General features: G+C 42.5%; 1 protein-coding gene across 50 annotated transcripts in view; it reads left to right on the top strand.

Annotated features, from left to right (window-relative positions):
* Positions 1-364: 364 nt before the first annotated feature.
* ERC2 (ELKS/RAB6-interacting/CAST family member 2) overlaps positions 365-16990 on the top strand; it is a 973896-nt gene continuing 957270 nt past the window's right edge. For 39 of the 50 annotated variants that reach the window (XR_013527394.1, XR_013527393.1, XR_013527389.1 and 36 more), the window contains exon 1: positions 365-716. The gene's annotated coding sequence lies outside the window, so the exon portion shown is untranslated. Of the gene's footprint in view, positions 717-1789; positions 1890-16990 lie in introns of those variants that run through there. The other 11 variants (XR_013527395.1, XM_078351221.1, XM_078351218.1 and 8 more) reach the window with 2 other exon arrangements.

Below are 16990 nucleotides of genomic sequence, written 5' to 3'. Positions count from 1 at the left end.
TTTCAACCTCCTAAGGAACAGGAAAGCTGATGGGCGGTGTCAGGGTATGGTAACAACGACCCCCCACTCTTATGCTTAACTTAAAAGATAAGTGCCATCCTTGCCCCTGTCACCAAAGACACCTGACAAGTTCTGGGAGTGCCTGGCAGCTTTTGGAAGCGGGTGCCCGGGAAGGGGCGTCGGGGACAGAAGATGAGGGGCAGGTGTTTCGCGCCGCGGCCTGCAGGGAGGAGGCGCTGCGAAGACCCCAGCCCAGGCCGGGCGCTCTCTGCTGCCCCCCGCGGAGGCGCCCGGGCCCCAGCCCCGGCCCCGGCCCCCCCCCCCCACCCTCAGCGGCTCCTCGGGAATGCTGGGAATGTGAGTCAGGGCCTCCGCTAGCGGCGAGCGCGCGGGCCGGCCGGGTGGGAGCCCCGCCGAGCGCAGCAGCTGGCAGCGCCGCGCGAGCGCGCGTCTCGGGACTGCGGCGGGTGCCGCCCCCTCGGCCGCCGGCCCCGCCCGACCCCGCGCCGGGCCCCGGTTCTCCGAGCGGTGTCTTCCTCCTTCCCTCCTTCCCTCCGCGTTCCCCGCCCCGCTTCTCCTCCTCTTTCTCCTCCCGCTCCTGCTCGCTGGGTCTCCGGCTCCGGCACCGGCTCCTGCTCCTCCCGGCCGCCCGGGGCCAAGGCGACGTGAGGTTGTAAAAATCCATGTGGGACGGCCCCCGGGCGAGCTACGGAAAGGTGAGACGCCGACGCCAGGGCCGCCTGGTGCCCGGCTTCCTCCGAGCGCCCGTGCCTGGGCAGCCCTCGTGCTGGGTCCCCCTCGCTCGTGGGGAGCTGCAATGCGTTATCTTGGGGAGCCTAGGGGTGAACCATCCGCCTCCTCCGGAGCTTTTTCGGGCGGGGGAGGGATGGGGCGGCCTAAAGGAGGATTTACCTTGATGTATAAACCCCCGGATTGGAACAAGTGCACGGTTTCCTCTGGCGCGCGGGCGCCGCTCGCTCGTCCCGGCGGCCCGGGCCACCTCCCGCAGTCCCTCTCCGGCAGCCACCCTCACTGCCGACGCCTTTCTTCTCTCAGACCCCCCTCTTTTGCCTGGCGTCCCCTCTTGCCTCGAGGGGTGGGGTGTTCGCGGGGGCGGGGGTCTTGAGCAACCCCAAGCAGAACAAAGTGGAGAAAGGTGGAGCCCCAGCCCAGGGGGTGGGGTGGCTGGCTGCCTGGGTGGGCTCCGAGGGGAGCATGTTCTTTAAAAAACCCTTGTCAGGGAAAATGAAGCTGATTTATTGGGAAAGGCTAGGGGATGGTGTATGAAAAGGAATACGATGTGAAATTGAACTGAACGGCATCATTTCTTCTCTCCTCCTTCCCATCTCCTACTTATACAAAAAAGAGATACTTACGAAGGTGCACCCAATTTAAAAAAATAGCGTACGAGCCTTTGAAAGATCATCTTAGGACAGTGAAGATTAAGGGCTGCTTTGGTTCGGGGTAATAAAATAGCGCTCGTAAACTCTCCTTTCGGCCCTGCCTTATTTATTTTGTACCTAAAGGTCTCTGTTCTCCTTGCCAGAGAGGGAGGGTCCGCTCTTTTAGGAGTGCATCGATTTTAGCCTGCTACCTGCCTTTGCTGGATGAAAGGCAATTTACTCCCGGAGCAGTGAATTGTCAGTTCCCTCTTTGATTGACAGCCACACCTGCCACTTAAGTGGGTAGAATGGGGACCGGTGGAATCCAAAGAGCCAATCAATGCTCGGGAGAGGAGGGCAGCTCCCACTTGTCATGGTTAGTTTCCTGGTTGGCTCTTTAAATCAGTGGTTTTACTTAACCATTGGTTTCCACCAGTTATGGGGATCCAGCTGTGAGAGGCAGACGAACGGGAAGAAAACTCTTTGAAAATGGGCTTTTAGAAGCAAGTATATTTGACCTGTGTTTCCTTGTCCTCCCCATCCCCTACCCTCCAACCCCTGATTATTAGTTGTAGTAGTTGTGGATGCCGAGGCCATTGGCTTAAAAACGAAAATGAAATGAATCTGTGTAAAGAATGAATAGGGGGAGGGGGTGTTAGAATGGCCCACCTATTTCTCCAGAATTGCAGTCTTTATAAGAGATACCATGTACCGTTGAGCTATCCGGCAAAGGGTGTGGCACTTTGTCTCCTATGGTCACTCTTGTCCTTGTAAAGTCACATTGTTTCTCAGTATACAGTACTTGGGTCTTGGCGCTACTGGATGGATTTGTAAGAGATTTTTGAAGCCGGCAAACGTTCTTTATCGGGAGTCACATGAATAGAAGGGATTCTTTTAGTTCTGACAGTTAACTCAACTTCTGGAAGTGAGGGCTGCCTTGTTCTCTTTTGCAGAGTGTCAGTTTGGTGGTGGTGGTGGGGACAAGCTGTTTTCTTTCCAAGGAGTAGTAGACTTTGCCTTTTTCTCGTGTAAGCCATCTTGTCTGTTTGCTTCTGTGCTTTCATAAGATACTTTTGCAGTTTTAGCAGGGAGGGGAATGGAAGGTGATGGTGTCACAGTTTTTACCAGCAAGACTTTCATGGGTGGATAAATCAACGATGAAGGACCAGATCCTTATCAACTCACTGCTAGTGAAAGGCTGATTTTTCAACACCCTTCTCCCTGAATTCATTGGTAAATTACTGACTGATCCAAAGAATGGTCACTTTGTAGAAGCTGTACCTGGATGTGAACATAATGCTGTGAATTAAGCATTTCATAAATAGACTGTGAACCAGAATATACTGATTAGGATGGTTTTCATGTAAAAGCCAGGTTTTTAAGGCAGCATTATTACTATTACTATCATCATCATCATTATTGCATATGCAAGCACTTTGTTGGGTACTTTATATGCATTATCTTTTTTAAACCTTGTACAGCCCCTGTGCGGTAGGTACTATTGTTATGCCCAAATTATAGATGAGTAACTAGAAAGAATTAAGTATCTGGCTACAGTTTACTATGAAAGCAAGAACCTGAGCTCAGGTTTGTCTTACCCAGAGCCTATGACCTTGGCCACGGCCTTGCCTTCCAATTTTGGTTGTGTAGTCTGCATGTGTCCAGTCTGAAGGTGTGGGTTCTCCCGACATACATAGAGCTAACCCTTTTAAGAGTTCACTGTGATTCTGACAGTCCTTTGTCAACCTGTTTTGCCTTTCCATTTGAAGGCTGTGGCATGGTCCAATAGGCAAATTTAGTAACTTTGTTTACTATATATGTTTCCAGTAGATCAATTTTGGCTCAATAGAAATTTAGTTCCAAACTTGATGACCTAAACGAAGGTAAAACAAAACAAAATTCACACTCTTCCATTTTTCTTGACACCTTAAATTTCCGATTGGAGTTCTAAATAGATCTTGGTTGAATAAATGCTCTTAACATCATTCGAGTTTTATTTTCTTTGTTATTTACGGAGACTCTTCCCATTAGTGATCAGATATGATATTTAAAGTTATTCTCTTGTAATAGCACGGTCCTCTTGTTTTATTTTATTTTATTTTTGAAATGTTGTCTTGCTCTGTCACCCAGGCTGCAGTGCAGTGGTACGATCTCGGCTCACTGCAACCACCCCTGGATACAAGCGATTCTTCTGCCTCAGCCTCCCAAGTAGCTGGGATTACAGGCACCTGCCACCATGCCTGGCTAATTTCTGTAGTTTTAGTAGAGATGAGGTTTCACCATGTTGGCCAAGCTGGTCTCGAACTCCTGACCTCGGGTGATTTGCCTGCCTTGACCTCCCAAAATGCTGGCATTACAGGTGTGAGCCACGGTGCCCAGCCCCCTTGCTTTATTATGTTGGAAAAGCTACTAGATATAAGCCTTATCAGTCTCTTTCCATTGGTGAAAAATCAGTGGTGAAGGTTTGCCAAAACAGGTATCCTGATAAATACAGTGAATGGTGTTGGAGTCCACAAATTTACCTACGGAGTCTTTGACTTTCGTTAGGTTGACTTTTGCACAATCTGCATTTGTTTGTTTTACTAGGACATCCTCTAGCCTTTTTTTTTCTTTTTTAAATCTGCTAACCAGTTAACATTTTGGCTAGTCCATGGGGCACCTGCTTGCCAGCCAACAGTTTCAGTTTCAGCAGTGTTTATGCTGTTTATATTTTATTGTGATTTTCTTAGTTTAGAAAGATAAGATGAATGGAAAACACAAAAAATCCCTGATATTCATGATAATGTAGGTCTCATAAATTTAAAACAGTTGATCCAAGGGTAGAAATCACTGGATGTACGAAACATGGAGATTTTTCAGCCTGTTTCTTCTTATGTGAAGGAAGGGAACAAAATGAATGAACATATAAGACATGCTAACATATATAAAATGTTAAGATATATTAGTGAGCTTTGGCAGTGTAACAAAACTCCCTGACTTACAGCAACAGGTATATATTTTCACACTCATGGGTCTTTGGGTTGCCCATGATTTGGCTGGTTTAGGCTGGTCTCCTTCGGGTGGCTGTGCCGAGGCTGTGGGGTGGGTTCCAGTCTGCTCCACATGTGTCCTGGGGCCCAGGCTGCAGGGATGGCAGCTACTTGGCACACGCCCTTCTCCTGGCAGATCACTGGAGCCAAGAGGCAAATGGCACAAGCAAATGTCACTTCTAGTGACAACCTATTTTGGACAAAGCAAGTCACATGGGAAAGCCCAACACTTGTGTGTTAAAGTAGATTCTTTTCACAGTAGGGGAGCAAATATTTGATGAACTATCATCACAGCATGTAAAAATTATGGTTAGAAGATTTTCTGATTTTTTATTTTTCTTGGGGAATGTAATTTTCATCCCCTCACTCCTAGCAGTAGCTATGTGACATATAAACCTGGTCCTTAACTTCTGCATTTCAGGATCGAACATATACTGTGTTTGATTTTAGAGGGCTGGCTGTAAAGCAGGTTGGTGTATATGCATGAATTGCTTAAATTATTAAGGCATTATTTATTAGAACCTACTATGTTCCAAGAGACAATGTTCAGTGCAATGGTGAACGCAGTTTTTGTCCCTTGTGGGTTCTGCCATTATAAAACTTATCATTAGGAATAGATGTAAGGAAGGACTTCTTGGATGCAATGACATTTTCCTGGACCTTCAAGCAGGGAGAGAGTTGGAGATGTAGAGAGAGCAATGGATGCCATAAAAATGTTGGGGGATATATGGATATAATGAGTTATTCCCCTTGGCCAGAGAGTAAGAAAGGTGGATAACAACAACGATAATAATTATAACAGTAGTATTTATAGCTTAACTTCCGTTGGGCAGTTAACTATGTGCTAGGCACTGTGCTTAGCACTTTCCATAAAATATCTAATTTAATATTGGGTAGGCCTTGCTGGTTGCCTACCCAACATTCATTTTCTCCTTTCTAACTAAAAGAACCCCAATTTTGTTTGAGATGGAAATAAGCCCACTTCACCTTCCCAAGACTCTGATAATGACAGGTGGAAGTTGTTGAGTGGAGGCTTTCCTGAAAATGTAGTGAGTGGGGCACACCTGGCTGGTATACTCCAAGAGCTTTTCAGCTCTTCCTGCTGCTTGCTGCTGGGATCATTGGTGCAATGCCTGGAAGGGCAGCAGCCAACTACAACAATGAAGATAAAGCCATAGTTTTTGTTTTGTTTGCTTTTGAGACAGGGCCTCACTCTGTCACCCAGGCTGGAGTTCAGTGGGATGATCTCAGTTCATGCAGCCTTGACTTCCCCAGCTCAAGTGATCCTGCCACCTCAGCCTTCTGAGTAGCTGGGACTACAGGTAGGCACTACCATGCCTGACTAATTTTTGTATACTTTTGTAAAGATGAGGTTTCCCCATGTTGCCAAGTCTGGTCTTGAACTTCTGGAATCAAGTGATCTGCCTGCCTTGGCCTCTCAAAGTGCTGGGATTACAGTTGTGTGAGCCATTGTGCTCAGCCAAAATCATGTTTTACAAACATCAAAGCTGGAGTCTGGAAGAATTTTGGTCTTGGTGACATTGTTAATTCATTGTACCAACCTAGACTGCCTTCCAGTATACTTTTTATTGCATAAAACAAAAAAGCTCTTTACTTGTAAGCCACTACTTATTACTTGCAGCCACACATATTCCTCACTAATACATAAGCTTCTCAAGAGCTCTATCAAAGTAGATGCTATCATACCTGTTTTGCAGGTGAGAACATTTGAGTGGTTAAGAACTTGCCTAACCAGTAAGTGGAAGCACTGGGGGTTCAAAACAATGTCATTCTGACTTTCAGGCTCATCAGCTTGCCTCTGGCTAAGCAGGAAAAGTACCGTAGTGGAGATAATTTGGAAAATTAGGCTGGAGTAAGACTGAGGAGGCACCTGGATTCCTGGTTGAAATATTTGGGTTTGATTTCATGGGCTAGTGAGTATAAAGCCATTGAAAAAGACAGAGACCGGAGGTTGGAAGAGCATTGAGGGTTGAGTGCATGACATACATGCTTTAGTGTGAGTGAAGGTAGAGGGAAAACTGGGCATGAAGCAGAGCTGAGGACATGAGAAGATGATGGAATTGAGTGAACCCAAATCATAGTTGGCTGTTAACCTATAATCATGTAAGAACAAAATGAAAGTCTCCTGAAGGCTAGTATTCACTTCTACTGATGGCTTCACATTTGCCTGGAAGTAGGGAATGAGTAATATAGAGAATTGCTAATGGGATATGAATCACTATTTAATGCTGGGGGTGGAGTCTTCTACTCATTGTCAATACCATTTATTGAGCCCTTGACGACCTTGTATTACATGACTTTGGTCTGGGTCTGGCTCCACTGTGCTAGTTAAAGGTAGGCGAGATGAAAGATAAGGTCAGAAGGTGCTACAGTGGTACATTAGATTCTGTCCCTGGACTTATTTCTGCGAAACATTCTAGATCTTCCTTGAGGGGTAGAGTGGGGTTACTTTAACTGTCTGTGTCTCCTTTTTTTTCTTCTCTTTACTTTCTAAATCTGTAAAATAAAGGATTTGGTTTACATTCATGGTTTTCAAATGTTTTTCAGCTGTTAAAACTTTTTGTTTCCTAAATAAAAATTTATCTGGACCATCAGTATGTTTATAGAAAGCAGAGCTGTTCTGGAAATTTAGGGTCCAGATTTATGTTATTTGAGTGTCTTTATGTTGAGGCCATTGCTCTAAAATGACACCTACGCACCCTCTGTGATCCAGGATTATGTGAACCTTATAGCTGTCCAGATGTTTTATTTGTGCATCATCTTCAACAAATCCCTTTGTTATTTCACAGCTTGTGTCTTAATATCATCTGTGGTAGACTGTTAATGTTCGCCGTAGCCACTCTTTCTTTCCTTCCACTCAATCTTTCCTTGGAGGTGGCTTGAATCACTTCCATGCTAGAACATTTGATTCCCAGTGTGAGAGCACCCAGTGCTCTCCTCTGCAGTGATTATGGAAGCATGTGTTGAGATGGAGCCCTCTATCTGCCTGAGCCTTTCAGTCACTAAATGAACACAGCTGCTAGTCAACTGGAGTTGGACATATAGACCAAGACGTAAATCTTGGTTGTTTTAAGCCATGAAGATTTTGTGATTTTTGGTTTCTGCAGCACTTTTCTGCTTATCTTTACTGACACATCATCTTTCAGCACATCGGCTAAACTTTACGTAACTTACTTTTTGGGTGTCTTCTGGATTAACCTGAAGGCTGGCCAGCTTGTCCTTACTTTGTAGTTAGGAAAGCAGTGGGCTGGCATCTACATCCACTGTCCATGTAGGTCTCTGTACTAATAGACTATTTGAATTGAAATATTTATGCTCAATAACATTTGTTTTCATGTTTAAAAAAAATTGAAGACATAGAGTGCACCTTGCCTTTCTTTGAAAAAAAAAAAAAAAAAAAAAAAAGCCTTTATGCCATGCTGCTTTTTTAAGTAATAGAATCTCTGTGGCTTGGAGAGGAATAATGACTATCAGTTACCATAACAATGGCTGTTATTAATTAAGTAGTGGTTGATTTATGAAGTATTAATTGAGTATCTACTTTGTGACAGGCACTGGAGGTATAGAGATGAACCATAGACAGTTACTTACCACTTGGAGCTAATACTCCAGTTGGAAGTCATGGATTGAGTTGCTCTGTTCTATGAAGAGCACCATTTATTGAGCATTTACTATGTGCTAGGCGCTTTATGTTGCTCATATCATATTACTTATAAAAGTAGATGTATTATTCCATTTCATAGGTGATGAAACTGAGGCTCAAAGAATTTGATAAGCTCCATGAAGGCAGAAGCTTTGCCTTTTGCTGTATCCCTAATACCTAGAAGAGTGTTTGACACACAGTAGATGTTCTATAAGTATGTCTTAAATGATTGAAGGGACAGAAAAACCTTGCTCAGAGTGAATGCTGTGGCAGAGCCATAATTTGAATGCACCTCTGCCTTACTCTCAAGGCTGCTAAATTATCACTAGACAAAGTAGAAACAGTGAGTGGCCCCACAATTGCAACAGAAGCAACCACCAAGACTTACCAGTGTTAATGCCAGTAGCACCAGGAGCTCTAGGCTGTCTCACTTTCACAGCCAGGACCGAACCTTCTTTGTGATTTTTTGCTCATTCTCTCAGCTGCGGAAGTCCAAGGTCACTACGTCACCGACCTAATTGTTAATATAATTGGTTACCCCTCTCTTGGGCCAGTTCATCTGCTGCTCCAGCCTAATTTCTTCAGCACCTGGCTGGCCAATTCCCAGGGCGTGCCTCAAGTTCTGCTCTTAACCTCTTGGGCATTCCTTCTCCACTTACATCTTCCAGATTTGTTGCTTGGAAGTTGCACTTCCTCTGTTCTTGAACTCACTATGACTCTGCCAAGCAGAGTTCGTCTTGGTCACATCCCAGGAAATCTCTAGTTGCTGGCACCTCGTCAGCACTCAACAAAATTAAAAAGAGAGAGAGTGTGTGTGCATGGAAGAAGAGGAGCAAAGAAAGGCAGGCAGTACTTTCAGGAAGGAACTAAGTGATTGTTTTTTTCCTGGAAGTCAATAGTGAGATTATAGCCCCCACTGGAGGAAGAGTTGGAAGGGCATCTCTGAGATACACCTGAAAACCAAAGGCCAGCAGCAATATTCATAGACATCTTATACCAGCAACTTAACTTTGCTACGGTTTATTTTCCAGACTCTACATTTTGCTCACTTAATTATCCTGTGTGTGTGTGTGTGTGTGTGTGTGTGAGAGAGAGAGAGAGAGAGAGTGTGTGTGTGTGTGTGTGTGTGTGAGAGAGAGAGAGAGAGTGTGTGTGTGTGTGTGTGTGTGTGGTCTGATAGCATTAGCTCTCTTTTCCTGTCTTAATACTTTCCACCCCTAAAGGTAGTTGTCGTTCCGGTGATTTCAGGGCATGAATGAGTTGCAGGCAGCAAAGTGCATTTACCCTAAATGCATTAGGAGCAAACTATTAATTCAAAGCAACTTCTTAGTGGGTCAGAAGACAAGAGCTTGAATGGGAATTGAGCAATGTGACTGTTCTTTAAGAATACACTCAGATCCTTATGCAAACCATGAAAGAATTCTGCTAAATGGTATGACTAAGTACGGTAAGGAAGAGCAGGGTTTCATATAAGAAATTGAACCTAGTCGTGCACTGTCGTTACCAGTTCTTATGTGGCAATTTTCTCTATAATAAGATGGGTGTGGTCAGGCTGGGAGTTCATCCTCGGTGGGCCTGAGGTGACTGAAGGTGGGTTTGGGGTCTGGGAACTGCTCTGGCAATGAGTTGAGCAGCTCTGTAAGATGTGAGGTTAGGGTGGTCCCATGATCACTGTTTTTTTTCTCAGTGATACTGGTGAGCATCCGATTCCTACCAAGATGGCTTTCTTGTGCCTGGCTTGAGGCAGATTAGCCATGCTCCGTTTTGCCAGCTGGCTCCAGCTGTCATCACCTCAAGGAGCAGCCGTAGTTCAAGGGGCAGGTTCGGAGAAGAGCAGGGTTGTTGGCTGTTTTTACTTTCTCATCCCAGGAGAGGATTTTTGATTTCTTTTCTTTCCTTCTGGTGATGTGTGTTTTTCCTTCCCTTCTAAGGCTGTAACGTTACCTCCTTCCCCTTCTTTGTTTCCCATTTTGACCGTTTATTCATTTTGTTCCTGAAGCCTCTCCCTGACAGGAAGCAGGAGGTTGGGTAGTGAGTAGGGCAACAGCGTGGCATTCTTATGGGATCTTGAAAATAGGTCCTGTTTGATGCTTAGTGGATACAAAAGCACCTGAGTCTTAGTGGCTGCTATTCATCAAGCTTGTGAATGTGGAGCAGTTTGTGGGGGCACTCAAGGGGAATTCTTCACCTTTTTTTGTTAAGGCTGATAAATAACTCTCTTTTTAGACATGGGCTTTGAATGCATTCATAGGCTACCTTGAATTCACAACATGAATAGTTGCTTAGAATAACTTCAGAGCAGATTCTTTTGGATACAGAGACATAGCACTGACCTGGGGTCACAAGACCTAAGTTCCCTTTCTGGCTTTGCCACTAGCTTTCTCCTTATTTGGGATCTCGATTTCTCCATCATGTAGTGCAATTTGCTTCAAAGTCACTCTTGTATATGTATATATATATATTACAACAGTTTCTTCATGCAGAGGTTCAACTAAGAGGTTCAACTAACTATGATTTTATTAGTTATTTTAACCTAGAAAATAGGAATGGCTGGGGTTCTTTCACAATGGACTTTAGCAACAAAGAATTAAGCCATTCTATTATGTATTCATTATATGAGTGTATGCTTGCTTTGTGCCAGTCTTCTTCTGGGAATGGGGTGTGTGCGGGGGGGACTGTCACAGAGCAGATGATTTTGTAGGGGAGCTAAGGGATTGTAGTATCTAGTGGAGCACCAGACAAGTAAGCAGGCAGTAATGGGTGCTCTTTGGGGAAACATCCAGGCTGCCATTGAAGACTTAGGAGAGTCGTGGATGAAGAATGAAGGAAGGCTTCTTTAAGAAAGTAGCACCTAAAGTGTCACTGAAGGGTAAATGGAATTAGCCAGAGGAGGGAGGATTTGAAGGTACAAATAACAGGGGGAATAGCATGCACTAGGTCCCCAAGTAAGTGAGAGAACGGGAGAGTCAGGGTTCATGGAGGAAACATAGGTAGTAGAACTGTAGAGCGGGAGTTTAGCTTGGTTCGGGATGAGGGATAGTGAGAGGAGCCACAGAGTATGACAGGACATGAGACCCTGTGAGCCATTGAGGACATGGGATTCAAGCTTAAACCTTCAAGAGATTTCAAGTAGGGGATGGATACGACCAAAGACTCTGAATTCTTTTTATTCTACTTTTATTTCACTGTCATGGCAATAATTACCTACTTTTGATGCTTGTGGGGATGTGGGGCTTGATATTGGGATGAGAGGGTAGCAAGATGACCTGGAGAACAATAGAAAGATTGATTATTATGGCACTAGGATCTGATTCACTGACCAAACACAATTTATGTACCCTTAATTACTTTGAAAGACCACTTTCCAGATGAGGAAAAATATCTTCTAATAAAAGATCTGCAGTGAGACTCCACGCCACTTGTTGGTTTTGAGGCTCTCAGAGACCAAATATCGCCCAGGACAAAGTTCATTTCAGTGAATTTTAAGCAGAGCACAGAGACCACTCATTGTGTTTTAAATCTTTGTAATTAATGGGCAGAATGAAACTGACTTCATTGGATTAATTGAAGGAAATATTTGGAGTAATTCATAGTGTACAGCTTCTGAAAGTGGTCTGAGAAAGTTCATGAATGAAAATAGTTTCATTATTCCTTGAAATGTACAAGATTGGGAGTTATGGGCTAGAACACTATTCAATACCCCATGCATAATGGCTGCCTCTGACTTTACTTTGGTATGATTTATATTTTTGTACATTATACAGTAACACTATTAAATTGCCTTTCATACATTAATCTTAACTTCTGTGCTGTAGCTTATGAACCACCATTCTGAGCTACTGTATCATGACCTTACCTGCCAACAAGTAGTTTTAGATCAGCATCACCAGATTTGTACAGCAGAGGTTGTGCAGTCACCTATTTCTTGAATTTCATCATTAATTTATAAGTGAAAAATGGAAAGCTGTAGGCAATAATATAGGGAGAAGTATTTAGCTCATAAGGTAACTGAGCCAAACATTGAAACCATTAGGCACGTCCAATATTGCTAGTGGTTAGCCTGAGTCAGATGCTTTGAACTTAAATTGGTCAACTGTTTATAGTTGTGAGTGAAGTTAAAGGCTATGTATATATGAAATGTTGGAAAAAATCTTTAGGGATTATATTAAAGGACAAGATGGAATTTGGGACTTTATCTTTTATTTGTTCCCTTTTTAACGTGTAAGTCAAGGTAAGTTTTGTTTGTTCAGCTTTTAAAAACATACATATTCAGAAAGACATTTTCTACAAAAGCAAGAGACAGAAATTGGATTTCTCATCAGTCTTATTTATGAGTCCGCCAGAGTATGTAACCTATTACTTTGGTTTGCTGGTCAGAATAGGCGATTATTATGATAAAATCTCTGTGTATTTTGGCAAACAAGAGAAATCAAAGCAAATAAAACGGTATTTGGCAAAGGATACACCTCAATGGGAATTTCATGATTGCATCGTTTCACTTGTTAAAACGATACACTGTGGAACTAGAAAAAGACTAAATGAATCCTAGTCTTTGCCATAAACCTTAGTGATGTTAGGATGGTACTTTAGTAGCCAAAGAGAGAAAGGGATACAAATTAAAGTTGGTGTAAAATTGGCCCCATAGCCCTCTAATTCCCTATGTCAGGAGGGAATGGCAGTTATCTGTCTGTCCTGGGGGGGTCTGCTTGCTATTTGGGGAGATTATCTAACTTTCTTTGTGGGCTCAGCCCACCTCTAGGCAAAAGATTGAGTTGGATGCAAAATTCCAGTTTCTTCTAACACCTCTTGTGGTTAAATGATGAGTGTTAAGTCATGAAAGATGTTATTCCAATAGAGAATGGGAAAGAATTGGCTCTTAGATATTTTAATCTCTTCCTGAAACTGAGAGACATAGCTTATCTTCTATAAAAAAGGTGGATTTGTTGGACCAAAAGTTCAAGAAGCTCATATTAAGTATCTACTATGAGTCAGGCACTGTGCTATGCACTTTGAAGGATTATCTTATTTAATCTTCACAATAACTTCATAATCTAAGTATTATTTTTATCAATGAGGAAAGTAAGATTTAGAGAAATTAAGAAACTTACCTTGGTGTCTTGGTTGAGTTTCACACAGAAGCAGACCCTGAGACAAGTAGTTACTTGGGACATACAGGGGTCACTAGCATGAGTGAATGAAGGTGTGAGAGGGCGGCGAAGGCAGCCAATAGATGGGGCATTGTTAAGTGAGTTGTGGGATGGCAACTAGAGTTTAATCTTGTAAGGAAATGGTAGAGATCGTGTAAAACACCTGCCTTAGGGTATTTTTACACAAAGACTAAGAGAGTGGGGATGTCTAACCACTAGCTCGTATCAATTGTTTTTTTTCCTTTTCTTTTTTTAAAAAATTTATTTTTATTTTGGCAAAATATACATAATATAAAATTTACCATTATAACCATTTTAAAATGCACAGTTTGGTGATACTGACTATATTTGCAATGTTGTACAGCTGTCACCACCATCTATCTCCAGAGCTTTCTCATCATTCCATATGGAAAATATGTATTAATTAAACAACAACTCCACATTCCCCCAGCCTCTGGAAACCACCATTATACACTCTGTCTCTATGAATTTGACTATTCTAGGTACCTCATATAGGTGATATCAGACAATATTTGCGCTTTTGTGGCTTGTTTACTTAGCATAATGTTTTCAAAGTTCATGTTGTAGCATGTACCAGAATTAAATCTCCTTTTTTTTTTTGAGACAGAGTCTCTCTCTGTTGCCCAAGTGGGAGTGCAGTGGCACAATCTTGACTCAGTGCAAATCTGCCTCCTGTGTTCAAGCAATTCTTGTGCCTCAGCCTCCCAAGTAGCTATGACTACAAGTGCATGCCACCATGCCCAGCTAATTTTTGTATTTTTCAGTAAAGAGGGGTTTCCCCATGTTGGCCATGCTGGTCTTGAACTCCTGGCCTCAAGTGATCCACCAGCCTTGGCCTTCTCATTTCTTTTTTAAGGATAAATAATATTCCATTTTAAGTATATGCTACATTTTCTTTATGCATTTGACATCAGTGGACATTTCGATTGTTTTTACCTTTTAGCTACCATGAATAATGCTGTTGTGAACACTGGCATATAAATATCTGTCAGATGTTTCTAAGGGTCGTTAACCCTGAGACTTCTGACCTGCACCCTGCAAGGGAAGACCAGCCTATCCAGGTTTAAAAGATGTTCTCAGGGAGAGATTCTGATACTGGCAGTGCCTTTGAGGCACTCTAAAATGTTAAGGTCAGAGGGACATCGGTAGGCACTTACAGCATCTGCTCGCAAGATCTTAACCTAAGTAAGTGGTGAAACTGGAATTTGGATTCCTCAGAGCCCCTGCTTTAAACTGCTCTACATTGAGTTGCCTTTTAATTACAAGTGTAAAATAGTGCTGAGATATGAAAATAAACAAGACATAGTTCTTGCCTTTAAGGAAGGTCTAGGGTTGAATCATGTTTTACAAAAGGTTCAAGTGAAGACAGTGGTGTTACTTGATGCAGTCTGTAAGTCACATAGCCATTATAAGATGGAATCACAGATAGCAGGAGGTGGGTGCATGCCTTACCTTTCTTTTGGTGGGGAAGCATGCTTGGGCCAGGCACAGCTGGACTCTTCCTTGGGCTATGCTCCAGGATAGGCACTGACACATGTACTGATCATACATACAGTCATGAGGTCCAGCCCACACCCATTGATGCTCACTGGTATTCACTATTTGCATTGTTTGTACGACTATGTCACCTCCTAGCAGGATTTATCCTCCTTTTGGCTCTTCCAGTGATTGCCTTCATCTCCATGTCCAAGCACCAGGAGCAGCTATTTGTCAGTAAAGAAATCAGCTGCCAGGAATGATAAAGAGAATACATTTGGAGGCAGTTAAAATAGTTGGTTGTATGCATCTGTGTCTGAAAATAAATTATTTACAAATGATTTGCATCTATCTGGAGACCTAACAGAAGATATTCTGTCCCTGAATGGATGATATTTCCTAGTTTGGTAATCTGCAGAGGAAGAAAGAAATGAGAGATAAATCAGTGAGAAAATGCTGTCCTACGTTTTAACATAAATGTTAAATATTTTGTTTTAGCACTGTATTTGTGGTGGCTGGGTATATTAGTCAGATATTGCTAGGTTGTGCTGAGCTAACAAAGGACCTCCAAATCTCAGTGGCTTCTTTCTCTCAGGGGTCGTCTGTGATTCTGTTTCACGTTATCTTTCTTCTGGGACACGGGCTGAAGGAGCCTTTCTTGGACAGCCTATTCTCATGGTAGGGAAGAAAAACCATGGTTTACCCACAAGAGGGCTCTGATAGCTACTGTTTGAATATGACATTTGTTACTTCTCACATTTCATTGACCAAAACAGTCTATGGCCGAGCCAGATGTCAGTGGAGCAGGAAAGATTATCTTCCTACAGGAAAGAGAGTGTAGGGATGGGCCAGCTAGAGGGAGATTGTGAAAACGTTGAACAAACTATGCAATTTACTGCATTGGTTAAAATTTTACTTTCATGTGCAAAGGTTTTTTGCAACCTTTTTAATCAACTACTCTTTTTAGACCCATTGCAAGATGTTTAATGCTGTTATTTCTATTTTACTCATGAGGAAGAAAGGGCCTAATTTAAGAAAACAACACAATGAGCCTGTGGTCAATATTGATGATGAGGAGGATTGTACTGAGTATTTTCTAAGCCTCAGGCACTGTGCTAAGTACTTCTGCCTTCTCTGATTTAATCATTACTCACCTTATTTTGGTGAAGTAGTCATTGTTATACCTGAGGCCATTATTACTTAGATACTTACTGAGGCTCAGAGAGGTTTGCTAATTTGCTCAAGGTTAAACAGATAATAAATGTGAGATTCAGGACTCAAATCCAGTGTACACTTAATCACTTAACCACGTTTCTCAGATGAAATCTCTTTTAATGAAAATAATTTCTCATAGAACCCCAGAGTTGGCTTAAATTATTATTGTAATGATACTTTAAATTGTATAAACATAAAGCTGGTCAGTTTTGTTTTTAAGCTCTTACAACTTTTTAAAACATAAATCAATTTAAAAATAGAGTATACATCATATTGCAGTACTAATTCAAATTCACAACATTAATTTAACTGGATTAACTAAATTGTTGCTTGTAACTAGAATGTGATGCTGATGCTGACTATTCTCGACAGGTTCTTTGGCATCATCTGGTCTATCCTGCTGTGCGTTGGGTGATGATTCAGTTTTCCCACCACATTCACAGTAGTCAACTTCTGTGAAACTTTCATTCATTCTGAGGAACTTGACAATCGTTACCTTTCATCCCTTGAGAATACATCCTTTAGATCCCCAAGACCAGCTTATTTCCTTTCACATTGACTTAGTCATTCCTCAGGGTACAGCTTGATGTTCAAAGTCAGTGGGCATGGTGCCATGCTGATCAAGAATATCCTTACATTGTTGGTTTTCAGATTTCTGAAATAAAAACAACCCTTAAATTCTCATGAGATTTGCAAATTCTTTAATATGCATCTCTATAGATCTGACTTCCCTCCTTAGTTCTTGTCCAGGTTAAAAAACTAGATTTTCCCTCTCTGTTACTACAGTCTTTCTTCCATGCCACTCTCTCCCTCTGAGACCACACTCTCTCACTCCCAGAAAGGCCCTCACCTGTTTCTGGTGTTCACCGCACCTGGCAGCCTTGCACAATAATTAGAGTTGTTAATATAAGAGGCTGTGACCCCCTTTTAAATGGAAGGCTTTGGACCTCGAGCATGTCAGAAACCACATTACAGGTTTGTTCTCTAGAAGTACTTGTTGAATAGATCTGAATTACGTCCTGTAATTTCCCTTTTTATTTTTATGTTAGATAAGCC

This window comes from Callithrix jacchus, chromosome 15, assembly GCF_049354715.1.
Source record: "Callithrix jacchus isolate 240 chromosome 15, calJac240_pri, whole genome shotgun sequence".
NCBI lineage: Eukaryota > Metazoa > Chordata > Mammalia > Primates > Cebidae > Callithrix > Callithrix jacchus.
Note: the sequence above shows the minus strand (reverse complement) of the source record. Positions and strands in the feature narration are given on the sequence as shown.